This window comes from Bidens hawaiensis, unplaced genomic scaffold (genome assembly GCF_021521415.1).
Source record: "Bidens hawaiensis isolate Kalapana, Puna unplaced genomic scaffold, B.hawaiensis_p1.1 tig00014556_1, whole genome shotgun sequence".
NCBI lineage: Eukaryota > Viridiplantae > Streptophyta > Magnoliopsida > Asterales > Asteraceae > Bidens > Bidens hawaiensis.
This window is the reverse complement of record NW_027492270.1, coordinates 255,447-265,610: the sequence shown is the minus strand read 5'-3', so window position 1 is coordinate 265,610 and position 10,164 is coordinate 255,447. Positions and strand designations below refer to the sequence as shown.

The 10,164-nt window shown below is 35.2% G+C and overlaps 1 pseudogene; it reads right to left on the bottom strand.

Annotated features, from left to right (window-relative positions):
• Positions 1-899: 899 nt before the first annotated feature.
• On the bottom strand, positions 900-2,109 carry LOC143547038 (ethylene-responsive transcription factor ERF024 pseudogene; annotated as a pseudogene).
• Between the last annotated feature and the right edge of the window lie 8,055 nt (positions 2,110-10,164).

The following is a 10,164-nucleotide window of genomic DNA, read 5'->3' as shown; positions in this document are numbered from 1 at the left end:
GAGAGGAGGTATAATCACTAATACCATATAGTAACTACGAATATACCATATGGATGTTTTATGTATGTCATATAGCATCTTTTCCACCTCCTGCACTCATGGCCCTAGTTTTCTTCATAATAAGATGGTTTCCCTGCTGAAAAAAAACAGCTTCCCTACATTATTCAGGGTATCGGGCGTACCAACTGCGTGAAGTTATATTGAAATAAGGTGGGAAGTTTCCATATATGCGAAATAGCATACGCGCTAGTTATTTTGAATCGGTTATGGTGGTTTATAAATGCCATATTAATTTCTGCTCGGAATTCTCTCAAGTGGTACAAAATCAACTAGGACTCCTTGGTGAGACTGTGACATCTCAACTTAAGATAAGGTGGACCAAAATCAGACCAAAAGTTTTCATACCATTTCTTTTCAAAATCAAAATGTTAAATGTCACTGGATTGTTGACAACTGATCTGAAATTTAATTGGGAGCATGCAAGAGTAAGTTATTTCAAATAGATAAATTTAGGATTTTATTTGTTTAGGGTCTTTCCAATTGCACTAGTATTTACGGTTTCATTTTATAATTATTCATAGCATTATTCCAAGAATGATAAATAGGTCTTTTTTCTTTCTTTTGGTGATTGTGTTTTGCCTATATATCCCTTCAAGATCCTTCAAGATCCAACTACACGTGTGGACAGAAACCCTAAGCCAATATGATGTCACTATTTCAGTTATAAATGCCTATAGTCTTCTCATGCTCTTATTTTTGGTTCTTTTAGTTGATTGATCATGAACACCTAAGTTATTGGTATAACTTTAAATTGAAGATTAAGCTAAATCCCTTAGACTTTCAAATCTACAAACTATTTATATATGTTCATACATATATAATATTATGTGTATGAGAGAGAGAGAGCGTATATAAGTGCATTACAAATCAAAAAAACTTCCAGCACACAAATTTTACAACTTGAAGCTCTAGTTTACAACTATAGTCTTCAACAATCGCCGTATTATTCTTATAATTACTATATTGCAAGCGATATAGGGCTTGCATACACTCTACAATACCCAAAATATATGTATATATAGTGATCATCACTCATTAGATCAGTTAGCTCCATAAGTCATTGTTCATAGAAGGTCCCGTCGCGTTCTCATCGCTAAGGAAATCAAGCCGTGGAGGGCTAAGAAGCATCCCTTCAGCCATATTAGCTAGAACATTAGGCATATCAAATATCAAATCCTCATCCACAAACTCACCACCTCCAACATTATTCACCGGTGGTTCAACCGTCACCACCTGATCACCACCACCACCATGGCCACCACCCGCCAAGAACGCGTCCATCGCGGCCCCAGCGGCTGCCGCTGCACCAGCAGCCGCAGCCTGAATGTCACGTGAGGCCGAAGAAGCCGGAATAGGCAATGAAGAAGATGAATCAGGGAAATTAAGCTCAGCATCTACCCCTTTGAGTGCCAATGCCGCAACATCATACGCCACTGCCGCCATTTCCGGGGTGGCGAATGTACCAAGCCAAATACGATTAGGCGATTTCGGCTCTCTGATTTCGGACACCCATTTTCCACTGCTTCTTCTTTTCCTCACACCGCGGTACTTTGGGTGTTTTCCGGAATGACTCCCCGAAGGAGAATTCGTATCGCTATTCGACATTTTTCTCTTTCGCGGATTAATCTTTTGCATGTAAACAAAGAACTGTGTTTGGGGAAGAAGAAGATGAAGATCGTCATGGCAGCCATGCATATATATATAGAGATCAATCAAGGGATTCACTAACTGATTAGGGTTTATCGAGTGGCAGTTGCAAACCAGAAGGAGATGAACTGCGTGTCGTGAGGTTTTGGGGTGGAAGGCAAAGTTTAGATGGATGTAGTTCTAAAAGTGAAAAGCAACTATATATGTTAATGAATTTAAAAGGAGTGAAACGCGGCTGATACTTGATGGGCACTTTGAAAGTTTACTTTCACCACTTAAAAGTTTGATACGTTGAGTATGAGCGCTTAGTAGTTTTATTCTTTTGATGGGTTTTTTAGTACGAGGGATTATTATTTAAACATAAGAAAACGTGTTTTGACAACCAATTAACACGTATTTATATTATTTCACTTTTGAGACTTTTAAGCTTTACTTAATGTAGTTTTTAAGACTTTTGCTATTCAAAAAGAGTTTGCAGTCCAACTTTTATACTAATAAGAAACTAATGAATTCTTAATACATATGGGAACAATGTTTTAAGTTGAATTCTTGAAATATGACTAGCTCTAAAATTGAAGTATCTAACAATTAAGTGCAGATTAATAATTGACTCATCTGTTGGTCATTATATTTAGCTAGTTAGGAAATGGTTACGGTCTGGCATTTTTATTGCAGTTTACCGCTAACCTTTAGGTTATAATGGGTATACTCTAACCCTTCTTAATTTTACATAAGCACCATATCACTTATTTTTCTCTCTTTCACTCCATCTCACTCAAAGAAAATTGTTTAATCCTTTTAACCTTATCTCACTCATATTAATTGTTAATTTAATATATTGTTATTTGCATTTTAACCCGTTAAAAGCATAATCCATGGCCATTTTTAACAAATTTAACACAAGTGAGTAGTAGTTTAATCTATCTTTAAAGTGTCATGCCATCTTAATATATGTTGGGGTTATACCCTATGGCCTACACATTGATATATAACACACATATTAGCAGTTAGCACATTTGTTAAGAGTTGATTACTATTTAATAAAACAGTTATAATAGAAATCTGATATCGTCTATTTCATAAAGGATCTAATCACAACAGAGAGACACGTCCTCGGGCAACCCCATGTCGAATGGAAAATACAATATGACCGTGATAAATGGTTGTTTTATGGGTTATAACTATTTTTCTCTCAAATGTGAACATGTGTTATATTTTCTTTAATATGTAACTAATTATCTTCGGCAATGGTTATGGCCGCAATGTTGCATCAAAAGGTGTATTAGTAGAGCATTTAACTAGTAATGTTTCTGGTCTTGTGATATATACACATTACACACAAAAATCAATCATAATATACAAAGTGCTTTATGATACACCTCTTTGACTTTTATGTAATTAAGTTAATGTACTATACGTTAAGCATATTTCCGTGCAATCGAGAGACTATATGGTCGAAATACTAGTAATTCTATATATAGCATTAGCATATTTAGTTATAAGATGATGATATTTTCAAACATGTGGGTTTTTCTTTTAACAGGAGTCCTAGTAAGAGTAGTACGTATCTCTAATTTTTGAGACACATGAAACATTTGTCGTCTTCAATGGGACATCATCGATCGGTAAATAATGTGTTCCCCTAACTATGGGTGAAATGTTTGAATCACACGGTGTGCAGATTTTGTAGTGTTAGGATTAAATTAGGTGTCGTTCAAAAATAAAAATAAAAATTAGAAGAGAAGACGTTTGCCGTCATCTCACCTTTTTCAGACCTTACGAATAACTCTTGCTATAAGTGGGATTTTACTAGTCATATTGTTCGTTTCATTGCATTCGCATCACTTAACTTTAAACGACATTAACTTTTTATTTACCCTTTAATCAGAGACTAGCGAACAAATAAATTGTTGGCCTCATGAGTCGTTAAAAGGCTTTGCCATTTAATAAAGATTTTTATAATCTCTAATGTACTAATTGAGTGAAATCAAAGGTTTTGATTACCAAGTTCCACTTTACATAAGGAATCCATAATTTTAATTTTGATTTTTAATTCTATTTTTACTTCTTCATGTACAAAGATTTCATTGCAGCATACACACTATAAAACAAAGGATTATCAAGAAAATATAATATGTCGTCGTAAGGCGTTGTCAATGATACTCTTTTGTATTATATATATATATATATATATATATATATTGAACGGCGAATTTCACAGTTAAGTTGACCGCAACTCCTAAATCGGAAGCCCCAACTTGGATTCCTTAGTAATACAATTAATCGGATTCCTAGATCTAGTAATTAATTCTACTGATAGTTTATTTTCATATATCTACGCACTACTAGAAAAAAAAGTCATTTTCCCACAAACATTATCTACAAATTTCCTACGACAGGTAGTTCCAACAGATTTATAACAAAAAAAGGGTCCAACTTTGCTACAATATTATCTAATAAGCTTTATGTTAAGTCAAAACAGTTTTTGTAGAAAAGTTGTAGGAAGTTTATAACCACATGTTTTTGTAGCAATTTTCTAAGAAAAGTTGTTGAAAAACGGTTGAAAACGATTTTCAAGCATGTGTTTTTCCAACGTAACCGTTTGTTAGAAACTGGATTTTCCAACAAATTTTCTACGAATTTAGTTTTAGAAAAACATCTCTTTTTCTAGTAGTGACGGTTCCTCTAGTAACGAATTAGACTTAATACTTTTTTTAACAGTGTTTGGAACTCCTCACAATGCCCGAGTGAGTCATTTGAGATGAGATGTCAACCGTCCATACAAATTTTGACGTTCCAGACCGGACTCACTCAAGAAACACCATCTATATAAAAATCTACGCATCATAGAGACACCATCTATGAGGATTTTACTAGACATATTGAGACCTCTCCCATGCCATTGAACTAACAGTTCAATTAACTGTTTTAACCTATTCTTAATTAACTGTTAATTTGTATGGTTGCAATCACAATTGACCTGTTTTAGATTATTATTTTCCCATGGTCGTGGGTCTCATCAAGAGTATGCCTTTGTTGGTGGTTTTGTTCATTTTAGTGGGCACGTAAATAGATGTTTCTAAAAGTAGATTTTGTTTCCAAAAAATCCTAGTGGTGGCTTCCAATTCATTTATTGCCTTCCAATTAACTATGTAAAACCACATAAAATAAGGCAATGGAACTCATGGTGTTAACACTAATTTTCTAATTACTCATGAACCACACAAAATATGAAGTGAAATTTCATCCTTTTTTTTAGTTATTCTACTAAAATCAACTTAAACCTTTTAAATGTAAAAATACAGTAACCTTTTTGATATGTGTTCCAAACTTCCAGTATTAGTTATGAATTTATTTTATAGTGAAGTGTCATTTTAGTAGTTATTATTTGGCCAACAATGCAACTTTAGTATTTATTCTTTATTTTGTGTAAATGGTTACCTCAGTTTCAAAAAACTTGTATTTTTTGTACTTTTTTCTAACCCCGTCTATTTTTTTCGTTAAGTCAGTGATAATTTGGTAACTTCGTTATTTTCTTTGTTTTTTTCTTTTCTTTTAAACGTTTATATCTTGTAAATTCTAAATACTCAAATCATAACATCAAAATTCAAATCCTAAATCCCCAAATATCGTAAAAATTCAAACTCTATGACGATATGGAGAAAGAGTTTGGGGATTTAAGATTTAGATTTTGATGTTATATTTTGTGAAATTAAGGTTTACAAGATATAAGCGTTTAAAAGAAAAGAAAAAAACAAAGAAAATAAAAAAGTTACCAAAATATCACTGACTTAACGGAAAAAATAGACGGAGTAATAAAAGAAGTACTAAAAATGCATTTTTGAAACTGAGGTAGCCATTTGCACAAAATAAAGAATAAGTACAAAAGTTACGTAGTTGGCCAAACCACATATACTACAATAGCACTTAACTCGTTTAATTCATTTGTTAAAACTATGTAAATTAAGTACTTAAATGTAACAAATATATTGGTTAATATTCAGTGGTTCTCTCTTTAAGTTAGATGATTTCAAGCGATTACGAAACTGGTTGTTCAAAAATCTTGTGGCTCGTAGCTTGCTTGATAAAAACTCAAATAAATCTATCTAAAAAAACTTGATTTAAAACGACCTAAGTCGAGTTGGTTCATTTTTTTAACTGATCTGAACTCAAGCCAGGCTTGTTTCAGCTCATTGGCTCACTTAACTTCGAGCTCTATCTAAGCCGATATGCCTCATTTATTTTCAAGCTCGAGCTTGAACCCATGCTGGCTCAATTCGGCTCGACTCATTTACGACCCTACAAAACTTGGTTATTATTTAATTAATTTTGTGTTTATAATTACCACCTAATTCAAGAGAAAGTTTATAAGAGTAATTACTAAATGATAACCAATATTCCTATATTTTCTATTTAAATTTAGACGACTTAGTGGCTGTTTGGTGGCCTCTCAATGGTCATTAATGTCACATCCCAACCTACGACAAAAATGTCGGGAAGTACACAAGTCTCAATCAGTTACAGATATAATAAAAAACTAATAATGTAATATCAACTTGTCTTTCTTTTTTTTATTTATAACCTAAAGTCTTTTCTAAATGATCTTTAACTTTCACTTCAGACCAAAAAAATAACCTGCAATATGCGTACAAAATATATATATTTGTCAAGAATACATGTTGAGATATATTTGAAAGACCCGGGATGAGATTAAGGCAACGAGGTGGGATGATCTGAAAGAGTTGGTGATGAAGAGGTTTTGCGCTGATGCCGAAGTTGAAAGAGCTGAGATGAAATTTCTGAACTTGAAAGCGGGAAAGATGATGCATCGTGAGTAAACTACCGAATTCAACCGAATGTCTAGGTTGGTGCCGGATATAGTGAACACTGAAGCGAAGCGGGTCAAGTGCTACATCAGAGGACTTCCGCAGAAGGTCTGCACGTTAGTCAGGGCTAGTAAACCTGCTACCTTTGATTCTGCTATTGAACTTGCATAAGTGGTTTATGATGACCTGGCTGTGGACGATGCGGTGGTGGAGGAAAAGAAGGAGAAGAAATGGGCTACTCCAGCTAAGCAGTCTGGCGAGTTGATGGCAACAACTTATGAGAGGAAGATTAAGGTTGGAAACAAGGATGCATGAAAGAAGTGTGGGCAAGTGCACCAGGGAGAATGCAAGACTGGGACAGACATGTGCTATAGGTGTGGAAAGAGTGGGCATTACTCTCGAGGATGCCCTGATCGCCCGAAATGCTTCAAATGCGGTAAGGCTGACCACATGGCTATGAATTGCAAGGAAACAAAGGCGAGAGGTACGAGAGGGTAAAGACTTACGAAAATGCAGAGAGGAGCGCTCGATGAAGGAATAATTACTTACGTAATAGTTTTATTTCGTTTTAAGTATGATTGCCTAAGAACTTGTTTTGTGTTAAGGTTTAAAACTTATACTTATCTATGACGTGTAATACATTGAGTTTGGTTATGAATGATTATTTACGTTATGACAATATGTCGTTTTAGACAATAGTGTTAATCAGTATGAAACAAGGTCCCCTGGAAGGACGAGACGAGACTTGAAACATCGAGGGCCTCATGGATAAGCTACCTTGAATAGCTAAAGCACATGAACACCACTCGGTGACTGCAAGTCAGGAGTAAGAAGGATAACCCGAAAAGCAAATACGATCCAATAAAGTGCTTGAACATAGGAAGTGTTCCTTTTACAAGGAATAAGCTAGGTTTCGGGGACGAAACCTCTTTAAGAAGGGAAGACTTGTAACATCCTGAAATTTCTAAAATAATATGTAATATATTATTTGCGTCGGGTGAAATAATTGAGTTAGTGGATTAATAATAATAATAAATATGAAAGGATAAGTAGGCTTTTTAGATGGAATTAGATATGGACAAAAAAGGAAAGATGGGTCTTAGGTCCATGGGCTTAAGGGAGTATAAATATCCCCCCCCCCTTAAACCCTAATCCTTTCCATTCCCATCCATCTTATCTATCTTATTCTCTACACACTCAAAACACACACACACACACACACATACCTAGCCATAACCGGCCGCGAGCAAGAGAGGGATATTCAAGATCAAACGAACATTGATTCTTGATAAACTTTTGATATCCAAGCTAAATACAAGATTTAAGGTTTATAACCAAGCTAACTGAGACCAAACGAACACGTAAAGGTAGTTCTTGATTTTAAAGTTTATGTTTTTATAAATGGTTGGCCTTGAAACTTAAACATAGAGTAGATAGGGTATAAACGAACCATAAAGTAGCAAACTTGATGTTAAAATGAACTTAACGAACCCACGGCTATGTACGGCTCATTTAAGAAACCCTAAATCTAGTCTTAAATGTTTAAAGCCATAAAGGTTCAAACTTTATGGTTTCTCGGGTCAGATCTTAGCCGGTTTGGTCATGAGAACGTATGGGGCAACATAATGTCATAGTAAGAGTTTAAGATTATGGCATACATGCAAAAGATGATAAGGACCAAGGCTGTGACCCATCAGGACATTCGAATACACGAGCCGCAGGTCATTCGGTTACATGGACATTCGCTTACAATGAGCTAGTTCGTTTATAACCAGAACTCGATTACATTAGTGTGTTCGCATACAAAGATGGATCGATTACAAGGGTCAATCGATTACACGAGGGTTCGATTACATAGTACCTAGTCACTTACAATATTGTGATCGATTACATTGATAGTCGCTTACAATATATAGTCGATTACAATGCAAGGGTCGCTTACTTTGAAACTCGATCACAATATCATTATCGATTACATGTAGACTCGCATACACTTTTTATAATCGATTACAAGCTGACTCGATTACTTCATACTCGCTTACAATGAGTTCGCTTATATGGGAACTCGCTTACTTTAAAGAACCTGATTACATTATACTCGATCACTATCAGTTAGTTGGATTACAACGAGGATCGATTACAATTGGAATCAAATACACATGTGACTCTATTACAATACTTCGTTCGCATACAAAGCACCCAGTCGCTTCCAAAATGAAAATCGATTACACCGATATACTCGCTTATAATAAAGATAGCCACGTACATGTCAAACTCGCTTACAAGGCCTGTAATCGATTACATTAAAAACTTGGTGACATATAGGATCGATTACAAGTATAGGATCAATCACAAATAAGAGACTCGATTATAACTACTAAGCTCAAATACAAGATGAGGGTTCACATGTGTCATATGTAGTTGAATACATTGGCATACATGTAGCACATGCATGCATACGCATGCATGTATACACCCTTATGCATGCACCAGATGAGGCATGGTGTAACCATGAGCTATGTGTGTGTATACACACACACACACACACACATATATATATATATATACATAGGATAGCATACATTGATGGGTCAAAAATAAAGAAAAAGTTACCAAAGAAAAAAGAAATGTAAAAGTAAATGAAAACCCTAAATCCAAATATGCTAGGGTTTAAGAATAAAAATATTCTAAGTAAAAGTAATCTTCTACCAGGCCATTAGATCAGACCATACTTAGCCATTTTTGGATAAAATACAAATAAGACAAGTATTGATACGTGTAACTCCTATACGGTTAGCAGGGTTCAATTAAAGAAAGGATTAACGATTAACGGAGAAATGAGCAGGATCCAAGTGAGTTTCCAGCACCACTTCCTTGTCATGTTTTCGGGGCTGTGTGCATACTCGATGTGATTAGTTAATACATTTACCTTAAGTGGTAAGTGTATGCTATATATGATATATATGATAGACATGAATGAATACTTGTCGGTACGTGAACGATCTTCGGATATTGCACGTACTGTTAGGTTTTACATAAAGATATAAATTATATATGAATGTTATATATGAATGATGTATGAACGTTACGAATGAATGCTTGACGGTGCATGAACGAACTTCGGATATTGCACGTATCGACAAGAAGTATGATTGTTAAATGAATGATGTGAAGAACGCCTAGAGTGTTCATATGCTACGATGTAATTATTATATATGTGAAGTATGTGTATACAGGTACATGAATGGTATGTGGGATCTACGTCTGACATAGTAAGTTAGGATGGCAAATCCCTCTGACTTCTGTTGGCCATAGACTTGGCATGTGATGGTGTAGTTAAGGACTCCGGGCCTTATACGTGTTATAGATGATAGATGAGAACGTAGTTAAGGACTGTGGGCCTTATACGTACTTCAAATAGGATCCAGCATAGGAAAGGACTGCGGACCTTATGCGTGCTGTAATTGTGTTGTGATGGCATAGGGGAGGACTGCGGACCTCGTACGTGCTATGAAATAGGTTGACATAGGGAAGGACTGCGGACCTTGTACGTGTTGTTTAAGTAGGATGGTATAGGGAAGGACTGCGGACCTTGTACGTACCATGAATGGTGAACATAGGTAAGGACTGC